We start from the raw sequence: 10,934 nt of genomic DNA, 5'->3' as shown, positions 1-10,934 counted from the left end.
TCATAGCCTGCCTCTATACAGGCACAAACAAATTTACTTCATATTGCTGATCACAACACAAAGGCAAATCATCAAAACCTAGATCAACACAGGTCAATTTGAAATGATAGTTGTATTACTCTTTGTTGTTAATAAAGTCATTGTCTAAGGATTTAATGGGCTGTGGTTGGTGCTAGTTGAGCCTTCTGTATTATTGCTTAGGCTCACTATAATTGATAGATTACTATGGGACTTTCCCATCAAATTTCCTGTTTACTACTGGGTTGACATACTACAAAACATTGTGGTGTCATGGCCATGTGATCCAGGATTAATAGATCTAGAACAAATTTAGTGGCTTGGAAGTTTGATAAGGTTAAATTACAGACCTGCACTATTTGTGTTGGAGGGTATAGAATGTGATGTTCACCTGTTGTGTAGTTTATGCAGAATCTGCCCATTCCCAACACTTATTTTTTTTTAGTGGTAGGTATGGTTTGTTAATAATGCACTCCTAAAACATATAAACATTTGCACTCTTGTAAACCAATAAGACCTCAATAAAGACAAATTATAAATGAAAATATTTTATAAAAAGAAAATTATAAATAAAAAGACTTATCCTCATGGTCTCATACCAATTAAAATTTCAGGTATCAACATTACTAATTATTCATCATCATTCACTTTTCCAATCAGAAGTGTTTGATATAACTACTTAATCCCTCATTTTGAATTCTTATTTACTTGGAATACAGGTAACTATAACTATCTTAGAGCAATAAATTTTCTCAGCAATATCCTTTGCTCCTCTCCTAGTTTTATTTTTTTAATCTTTATTTAAGCACCATAATTACAAGCATGATTGTAGTTGGGTTTCAGTCATAAACTGAATACTGCCCTTCACCAGTGCAACATTCCCACCACCGATGGCCCCCATCTCCCTTCTCCCCCACTCCTGCCTGTATTCAAGACAGGCATTCTTACCACTTTTCTTTTCTTCTTCTTTTTTGTTTTTTTTGTTTTTTTTTTTTTTGTTTTTTTGGCCACACCCGTTGACGCTCAGGGGTTACTACTGGCTATGAGCTCAGAAATCGCTCCTGGCTTGGGGGACCATATGGGATGCTGGGGGATCAAACTACCGTCTGTCCTAGGCTAGTGCAAGCAGTGCAGATGCCATACGACCCTGCACTACCTCTCCGGCCCCTCCCACCACTTTTCTGATAATGCACAAGAAGAATCAGCTATGACAGAATTACATGGAAAGTTTTTTTTTTTTTTTAGTCTGGTGGAAGAGCTGGGCTGGTTTATTTTTGCTAGGAAGATGTCTGTCTTTTGAATACTGGAAAAACACTATGATATAGAGTTCTTAAAACTTCAGCCATGGGAAAAGAAGCAGTTCTCAAGAGTGAGGAAGCATGAAAATACACTAGGCAAAATCTATAATCACTGGACATAGCTAGGGGCCTTTTTTCCTCTTCTTTCCTTTCCTACTCCTATTCCTTCTCCTCTTCTCACCTCTACCATTATTTCTTCCTCTCACTCTCCTCTTTCTCCAGAATTCTTTGTATTTACAATATGTTGTATACTATCTCTGCCCCTACTTCTTGTTTAAGACTCAATTGTTTCTGAATTTAGAAGCCTTGTCATTTTAGTGTCCCTGAGCCCAATACCAGCCTTGGCCCCTTCATGGAAACAGTGTCATGGTAGAAGAAAAAACAAAGTTTCATAATGGAGCCAGAAGCAATGAAAGAGCATATTCAAGACACTGAAAAGACAGAATGAAGAAATTAGTTCCATTTATTCTGCCTCTGGAGGGTCAAACATCAAACACTGTGGGACGTATTGACATGAAAATCCATCCAGGAGAGGCCTGGAAAGGTTTCATTCTCATTCTCCCCATATTTCCTTTAACACATACAATCAAACACCTGGGAACAAGAGACCTGCCACAGCATCATCCATTTGATTTTACCCTGGAAACCCAAGACAGATTCCCTCACCTGCAATTATCCAGGTGGAGCACAGACAAGTTAATATCAACAGCTTGCCCTGATGCCTTTACTGTCTCCAGAACCCAGAGAAAGGTGTTTTTGCCTTGAATACTTGGTGGCAGCAGGACAGATGGCACCTACAACCCAAACAAGCATCTGGGAAATGTTTTTCACGCTACCAATTAAGAAGCGTTTTCTCTGTTGTGTCCATCTCTTACACCAGTATCTCCATCAGGAGCATATTCCACATCTGATTACTCCCTTACCCACTGGGGGCATATTTTCTACAGATTCAAAAATGTTGCCAAGGAGGAAGGAGAGAGTGTCCTCTGAATATTTCCAGTATGTTTTGAAGTAAGCTAGTATTTTTTTTTAATTTTCATATCCAACTGACTGTGAACCTGCTTTGAGCAAGTGGACCATAGAAAGAAAATAAAATATCAGACACTACTCTTTTTTTTTTTTTATTTGTTTTGGGGCCATGCCACACAGTGCTTTGGATTTACTCCTGATTCTGTACTTAGGGATCACTCCATGTGGGCACAGGGATTTAAATGAGGTTTAACAGGGGATTGAATCCAAGTCAGCTGCATTCAAGGCAAGTGCCTTGTCCTGTACTATCCTCTAGCCCCAAGACTCTCTTGAGGAATTCAGAGTCTAGCTCATCAGATAGCATATCTAGAAACTAAAAAACTAGAAAACAACTGATTATAACTTTGTGTAACAAAGTTCTAAGTAGAGACACATGGAAGTTATTATTTTTTTATTAATATCTTTGTTTAAACACCTTGATTACAAACATGATTGTAGCTGAGTTTTAGTCATGTAAAGACATGTGGAAGTTCTAAAGAATACAGAGAAAAAATAAAAACAGAAAAAAATAGAGATGTAAAACTTCATTAATTTTAAGGAAAAGTCAAGATAGTTACAGAAAGGCCTAATGTATGGTTCAGATGCTTATGAAACTAGTAAATCACATTTTTCACAGTGTAAAATGATGTAATACAGTATAATATGTAATATGTCAAATATTTTGATAATCTTTTCCACCCACTGTTTTTACATGAAATTACTCTTTTTCCCTATTTACCATTTAAAGATAGGTTCTGATAGTTCATGAGATTGTCTCAAAATGACTGGAAAAAGAAAAAGGGAGATCAGAACTCACAACTTACATTTTCAATTTTAACTTTTATCTGGAACTTATTTTGAATTGTATTGGGTTATTAGCTGCAAACATCAGTTTATAAAAGAATGAAATCACAATAGCAACAACAAGAAACCAAAAAGACCCTCTGCACCAGACTTGAAAATTCTGTTGCCACCAGGCCCAGCCCTGGAATGAAGACAAGCTTGCAGACTTCTTGGGTATCAACTGCCATCCTTTGCACACTGAAAATCATCCATGCTTTCTGGTGTCTTCTGAACTGCTTTGGTTGCTTTGAGAATCAATGGACTGGTCCCATTCATCAAGTGGGGAATTTGCAATGATTCCTTAGCTGTGGGTGGAGTCTATATTAGCGCACAAGTGAACTGATTTTTTACCAGAACCCCTCACTGCAAGGAAAGCAAGTGTTTGACATTTGAGGGTTTTTTTTGCAAGAGTTGGATTCAATATCACACTTTCCAAGTAAAAGAATTTCCACCTAAGTGGCCGAAGAGATATCTCAGCGGTAGGATGTTTGCCTTGAACGCAGCCTACTCAGGAACTATGGTGGTTCGAATCCCGGCAATCCACATGGTTTCCAAGTAAGAAAAGGTGATTTAAAACCCAGGTAGAATTTTAGTTGGGGACATTGTGGCAGGTAATGTGCACTGGTGAAGGGTGTTGTACATTGTATGACTGAAACTCCATCCTGAACAACCTTGCAATTGCGTATCTCATGGTGATACAATTAAATAATTTATTTGTAAAATAAAAATAAATATTGACCAGGTAAAGGAAATGGGACAATTTGGGTTGGGGAGGAGCGATAGCACAGCAGTAAGGCATTTGCCTTGCATGTGAACAACACAGGACAGATCCCAGTTTTAATCCAGGCATCCCATATGGGTCCCCCAAGCCTGCCAAGAGCAACCTATGATCACAGAGCCAGGAGTGACTCCTGAGCGCTGCCAGGTGTGACCCAAAACAAAACAAAAATATAATTTTTTTAAAAAAAAGCCAGATGACCCAAAAACAAAACAAACAAACAAACAAAAAAAAGCCAGATGAAGGGGTTAGATAGGCAATATAAGAGCTTAGGTACTTGCCTTATAGATAACTTATTTCTCTTTCATCACCAGCAAATATTGTCTCCTGACCACTACCAAGAATGATTTCTAAGTACAGAGCTAAAAGTAAGCCCTGACCAGGTAGAGTGTTTGCCTTGCATATGGCGACCTGTGTTTGATCTGTCACCCTGTGGGCTCTCCAGCATTGCCAAGATTGATCCTTGAGGACAGGGCCAGGACAACCCTAAGCACAACCAGGTGTGCCCTCCCCCACAAAAAAAGAAAAAAATACTATATTCTGTTTGGATCAGTGTTGTACCCCACAAAGCACTTTTGGACCCAATAAGAACAAGCTTAATAACCCTTTCTAACTGCCTCCTACATTATGCTGCATAACCATGGTTTTATCATTACCATCATTCCAGAAGCAACTTATTTTATAATAGATCCAAGTTATTCTTGTAGGTATCCAGTTTATCCCTCCCTTGTCTGTCTGGCCAGGTCAACTATGGGATTTACTGGCTGGAAATCAGTGAGTTGCATGCACTTCTGACCCTTTACTGGAAAGAAGGTAGGAGAGTCCTATCTCATCTGAGAACATCTTTCCCTGAACACTGGATAGAGTTCTTACTATGCTGAAAAAGAAAATATTTGAGGGAGCAACACTTTCTGTCAGGTGCATAATTCTTTTGAATCAGTGACTCACAAAGTGTGAGTTTCTGAACCACAGCTTCTAGAAACATTCTAGAACTGGAAATACTCCAGAGCACAGAATTAGAAATTCTGGAGGTGGGAGCAGCTAACCTATGTTTTAACTAGCCTTTGAGGCATGTAAAAGCTTGAACACCCTAGATTTAGATCCAGAAGCTGCTTTTTTTTTCCCCCTTTTTTTTTAGTTTTTGGGTCACACACAGAAGCGCTCAGGGATTACTTCTGGTTCTACGCTCAGAAATCGCTCCTGGCAGATTTGGGGGACCACATGGGATGTTGGGATTCAAACCACCATTCGTCTGTGTGCAAGGGAAACGTCTACTGCTGTGCTATCTCTCTGGTCCTTCAGGAGCTGATTCTGATGGGGTAAGCAAACTTTTGTTCTTGGACCATCAACATCTTTTTGGTGATTATGAATGGAAACTGAAGAAATAAAATTTAGAGCATTAAGATCATCTAGAACATTCTTTTAGATAAGCCTCTTCTTAAATGATGAGCCTCAAAGAAACCTATCTAATTGGGCTCATCAACAGAGTAATCAATGGCTAAACTGGCATGACATCATAGCCATTATCTCATTCTGCCCACATTACAGTTCTGGAAGGAAAGTAATTTTCAAGATGAGGAAATAGATTTAGAGAAATCAATTACTTTCTCAAGGTCACATATATAGAAGTGGCAGAACTAGTGGGCTTTAAACTATGCTAAACCTACGGGTTTGATTTGAGACAACCCGGGAATTCTCCCACCACTAATTTGTAATTATTATTGCATAAACCCGTCAAAAAATGATCATGTACTATTAAAGAAATGTCAAGTTTCTTTGACTTGATAAATTGCTCAAGATTTGCTTTTTTTCTGAAGGACACTCACTTTAAAATGAAATTGTTTCAATCTTCCATTATCTCCATGGCTTTGTAGCAAAAATGATCTCACAAATGAGTTAGCAGTCTAACCTAGGAAACAAAGTCCTAAAGAAAAGCAGGATCAAGAAGCTTCCAAACCCTGCCTTGTCAGGTTTAACTACAAACGAAATCATTAATTTTCATGAGCCTTATGAAATGGGCATCTACTTTTCAGAGACTAAGAAAACTCTCTTTATCCAATATTTCTGATTTGGTCTAATTTTTTTTCTTTCTGTTAAATACCACCTCTTTTCTATTGTTTCTTAACCTACTCTGAAACCTATATGGACAGTATGTCTATAACATCCAACTCCTCACAGCATCTCAGGACACACAAGTACAAGTACTCTTTTATCTAGTATAAATTCGCTGATCTCTTCCCTTTGCTTCTGCTCTTGAGTCATTGTTTCCAAACTGAAATACTTAGCCATATTCTAAATTATCTTCCTTTCAAAGCTGTCTTCATTTACAACAGTGCACATTGTAGTTGCAAATTCTCTTTGCCAAGACTTCCACCTACATCCTCACCTTCCCTTGTTCCCTACTGCTTTCATCCAAAACTTTATTTTCTCTGGACTAAACTCTATGTCTCTAATTATCAATAGACAATCTTGTATCCTAAGTCACAGGAAAATAATAAGCCTAAGACAGGCACTTCTTCAACTCTCTTCTTCTCTAGCTGATCTATTTATTGGCTTAATGTGTCTCCCCAGTGTTCATATGTGGGAACCCTAATCCTCAGTGTGGTTGTACTTGAGGGTAAGGAACAGAAGTCAGTTTGAGGTTAAATGAGTTCATAAGGGTGAGGCCCTGATGCAATAAGATTAGAATCTTTATAAGAAGAGACACCAGAGAGTTTGTTCTTTGCCCACATAGACTGAGAAAGGCCATGTGAGGACACTGTAAGAGAGTCAATCCTTGGCAAGCTAGCAAAAGTCTTCACCAGAAACTGGATTGTCTGGAACCTTGATGCTATACTTTTTGTCTCTAAAACTGTGAGAAAATGAATTTCTGTTTAACTCACTGGTCTCTTGGATTTTGTTATGGTATCTAGGCCCACTAAAACTTTCATTATTCCTCTTATCCCTTCCACCCCAAAAAAGAAAAGGCTTTTCTACCAAAGTCTGTCATTCTAACTCAGAATTTTCCCTCATTTTTTTTTCTTTCTTTTTAGTATACTCAGGACTCTCTCTAAGTTCTTGTTCTGTCAAGTTTACCTCTTTTTTTACCTTAGTTCTCCATCTCCTTACATTTTCCTTCTCCTCAACTCAAAATAATATTAGATTTCTCATTGAAAACTTTTCTTTGGGGGTCAGAAATGTGACTCTGATAAAACACATGCTTTGCAAGTGTGAGGCCCTGAGTTCACTCCCTAGCAGCTAAAAACAAACAAACAAACAAACAAACAGAGGCACTACCTCCTCATTAACTATAAAATCTTTCTTTTTCCCTGACTTCTGTGACTCAAAAAGATCCCCACACATACTGTTTTCTTTTCTTTTTCTCTTCATTCTCCAGATGAAGCATTCTAGTTCTTTTTTTGTTTGTTTGTTTGTTTATGTAAGTAAATCTACAGGTCTGTCCAGAATTTTATTAACTTACTTCTTCACTGCCTTTGACATTCTTGTTGTTTTGCCTTTGTTTTTATTTGGGGGTCTCACCTGGTGATGTTCAGAGATTACTCTTGGCTCTGCACTCAGGAAGTACTGATAGTGGTGCTTGGAGACCATATGGGATGCTGGGGATCAAACCTCAATTCAACAATGTGTGAGGCAAATGTCCTAATCTCTGTACTATCAACCAGCCCCTACCTTTGACATTCTTAAATCCTCTCATTTAGATCCTTTTCCTATAATTTTTCTAACACCAGTATTTTTTTTCTTTCTTTTCTTTTCTTTTCCTTCTTCTTTTTTTTTTTTTTGTTGTTGTTGTTGTTTTTAGATCACGCCCAGCAGCACTCAGGGGTTACTCCTGGTTCTATGCTCAGAAATTGCTCCTGGCAGGCTCGGGGGACCATATGGGATGTCGGATTCAAACCACCGTCCTTCTGCATGGAAGGCACACTCTCTACCTTCATGCTATCTCTCCGGCCCCTAACACCAGTATTTTTATGTTCTCCCATAACTCACATCTGCCTTTAAATGTTAGTATTTACCTGATGCCATTGTCATTTGATTATTTTTGCTCTTAACTTCTTCTTACAAAAGTTTAAAATTCTCATATGGTTCTACGAAGCTGCCATAGTATAAAACAGGAAAGCTAATTGCTTCTCCAGGGACTGCATAAGATGGCCCTTATCATCTTAGTACTGTCATTTTGGTCTGACATCTGTTTCTCAGCACTTTAAACTCAAAAAGTCATTTTGACCAACACCTAAAGCTAGATTTATCTTTTTGAGATGGATTTATATTATATGAACCAAGCCCACAAAACTATGTGTATACCCATAAAACTAACTGGTTTATTTATACAAAAATAAGTGTAAAAATTCTTTTGAACATCTGTTTAAATTTCTTCTCAAAGAATACTTGAGAATAGAATGTCTGGGTCTCTGGGTAGATGTACTTAACTTTACTTAAAAAAAAAAAAACCCTGCTAAACAGCCTTCTAAAGTAATTGTGCCATTTCAAATTTCTTTCTTTCTTTTTTTTTTTTTTTTTTTTTTTTTGGTTTTTGGGCCATACCCGGCGGTGCTCAGGGGTTACTCCTGGCTGTCTGTTCAGAAATAGCTCCTGGCAGGCACAGGGGGACCATATGGGACACCGGGATTTGAACCAACCACCTTTGGTCCTGGATCGGCTGCTTGTAAGGCAAACGCCACTGTGCTATCTCTCCGGGCCCACCATTTCAAATTTCTATTGTCAGTATGTGAGGGTTATAGTTGTTCCACATCCTCACTGCTTTTTAATATTAATTTTTAAGCTTTAGCAATTTTTCATGCATATAAACTTGTATGTCATTGGGTTTTAATTTTAATTTGCATTTTCTAATAATTATGTAACTATCATTTTATGTACTTACTGGTTACATTTGTACATTAAAAAATTAGTCTCTGGGCCCTGGGGAGAGGGGGGGAGAAATTCCTCCCTAGGCATCCAAAAACTACAGAGGCTCGGCTGGGCTCAGAACACTCCACATGCCAGGATTTCGTGTGCCTTTGACTGGTATGATGGGGGCTCTGGGCAGGACAGCTAGCCCTAGGACCCCTGGGCTGACCACTTAGTCCAGGTGAACAAGATTCCCCCCACACCAGGCCAGTCTTCAGGGCCACGCCTGGTTAATCGGGCCCTGGGGGGAGGGGGTAAGAAATTCCTCCCTAGGCATCCAAAAACTCACGCCCCCGCGCGTACTTCATGTATTCAGAATATTCCTTATTCTTATGTTATGTTTTGCGTATACAGAATGTTCATTTTGTATTCTGCCCTTTCCCACACCCCTACAAAGCTCTTTTTTACTCCTTAACTCTCTAACCCCCTCTCAAACATCACTAACCTACATTACTCTTTTTAACTTCAGTAGTGTACAATCCTAATCACAGTCCAAAGCTGTGCATTGTGTGTGACAACTCCAAACTGTTTCAAAAGACATAAAATGGACACGTATTTCTTTAGAATATTTTGTGTTTTTTCTCTGACAGTTATAATTCTTACTAAATGTTGTCGTATACAGTGATGATTCTAACCACTTTTTATCTTCTCTTTTTGAGCTGTTTAACAAGGAATTTTGGTGGAAGAGTCCCCTAGTTTAATGCTTATGATGGAACCATGTCATGGGAATCATTGGAATTGTTCTTATGGCCCCCATATGCGCCAATAACACCACGTGGCATTGCTTCTTATTTGCATAGGCACATTAAAATGGGAAAATACTATACATACAAATAAGATCCTATCTAATAGAGATTGGAACACACAAATCTTGTAGCGCAAAGGGACCTTACACCCTGAACATTGACATAACGACCTGGCACAAACCTCAGAACAAAGGGCATAATCCATTCTCCCCTGAACCAGGGAAGCCATCCACGAAACATCCAGGCTGGTCTATAACATCACCTGGAAGCAATCCTCTACCATGGAAGACCTACACTGCTCAGACTTCGACCTGCTCAAAAGAGACTTCCCTTAACACTGAGAAGACTTAACAACAACAACGACCTGCTTACAGGACAGGGCTCCCTGCATTGCCCTTTGATTGTGAGGTGAAAGGAGAGGATGCTCCACATCCTGACTTCAATATAAGATATGCAGATTCCAGGATCTTTAATACAGAAACATGATACCAACAACAGAGACTGTGTGAAAAATAAAAGTGTGTTGGCACTACAGATAATGTATTGGATTGGACGATCTAGCTTGCCTGGAGCCTAGACTTGGTCTTGTGCCAGGAAACTTCAGGGGTCTGGTCTCTTTGTACTTAGGCCAAGGTTATTTCTTTCCATGTCCCTCATATTTTGGTGGGCCTATGCAAACAACAATTGCCACTCTAACACCATTTTTACTGTGCTCCTTTGACTCTAATCCTTAAAAAGAACTCACTTAAAATTTGAGGTTAACTTAAGCTAATATGCATGTTTATGGAAATGTAAGAAAATACTATGCCTGTAATGTTTAAGGAATTACGTAAGTTTTATGGCTTTAAATTGCCTTGTGTTCTGTTAAGAAATATTATAATGTGTTACAATCTGGGGACTTGAGGGACAAAGTAATTGTACATGGATTCTGTCTTATTTATCTTAATGTTCTTTGGCTGAAATTTCAAAGTTAAGATATCAGCAAGGGGACTTCTGAGAATTATGTTGTGGGTGATTGTCCTTCCACTGTAACTTTACCTTGTCCTCTTTCTTTGCACCCTTGTTCTCATAATTAAAAATAAAAATTAAAAAGAAATAAAATAATGTAAGTATGAAAAAAGTAAAAAAATTAGTCTCAAACTAAAAATAACTAGAAAAAATTTATGAACAAGAGTGATAAAACAATTAAAAATAATGCCAACCAAGACAGGTATGATAATATAGCAGTCAAGGTACTTGCCTTGTATGGAGCTGACCCTTGTTTTATTTCTAATACCCTATCAGGTCCCTGTGTCTCTCTCAAGAATGATCCCTAAGTGAAGAGACCAAACATAAACT

Source organism: Suncus etruscus, chromosome 1 (genome assembly GCF_024139225.1).
Source record: "Suncus etruscus isolate mSunEtr1 chromosome 1, mSunEtr1.pri.cur, whole genome shotgun sequence".
NCBI lineage: Eukaryota > Metazoa > Chordata > Mammalia > Eulipotyphla > Soricidae > Suncus > Suncus etruscus.
The sequence above is the reverse complement of the archived record's forward strand: the minus strand, read 5'-3'. Positions refer to the sequence as shown.